We start from the raw sequence: 531 nt of genomic DNA, 5'->3' as shown, positions 1-531 counted from the left end.
CATAAATCATGTATATTGCATCTGTTATTCAAACTATTCTTCTGTACAATGTGCTTTGTTTATCTGTATTATAAGCTGTTTAATAAGAAAATATATAAAATGTACATTAATTATAAATCTATTCCAAAAAACAAAATGGGGCTCGTCCGGGAATTGAACCCGGGGCCTCTCGCACCCAAAGCGAGAATCATGCCACTAGACCAACGAGCCTTAGTTGGCAAGGCAAATTTATACTCCACTAATAAAGCACACATTTAATGAACGCCCACAGGAATTGAATAGCTTGTCCTGGAAACATGTGACGCTTTTCACTTTAGAGTACACTTGTGACGAAGTCACAACGCGCCACTCATCAAATGATAACATTTATTTAAGATTCAAGAAACTTGGGTGACTAATCATATCAATTATTTAATTAATTTCTGTGTTTTTTTTTCTTTTTAATAGTAGGCCTATTTTGGTTCAATAATGTTTTTTTTTCTAATTGTGTTTTTGAAACGCAACATCATTAGGCCTATATATTAAAGTAGG

At 33.3% G+C, this 531-nt stretch overlaps 1 non-coding gene across 1 annotated transcript; it reads right to left on the bottom strand.

Annotated features, from left to right (window-relative positions):
• Positions 1-138: 138 nt before the first annotated feature.
• On the bottom strand, positions 139-210 carry Trnap-ugg. The gene has a single exon. It is a non-coding gene; the product is annotated as a tRNA-Pro (tRNA).
• Positions 211-531: the final 321 nt, after the last annotated feature.

This window comes from Anneissia japonica, unplaced genomic scaffold (genome assembly GCF_011630105.1).
Source record: "Anneissia japonica isolate Jap-2015-1 unplaced genomic scaffold, ASM1163010v1 scaffold173635_len536_cov105_single, whole genome shotgun sequence".
Taxonomy (NCBI): Eukaryota; Metazoa; Echinodermata; class Crinoidea; order Comatulida; family Comatulidae; genus Anneissia; species Anneissia japonica.
This window is presented reverse-complemented; position numbering and strand designations above follow the sequence as displayed.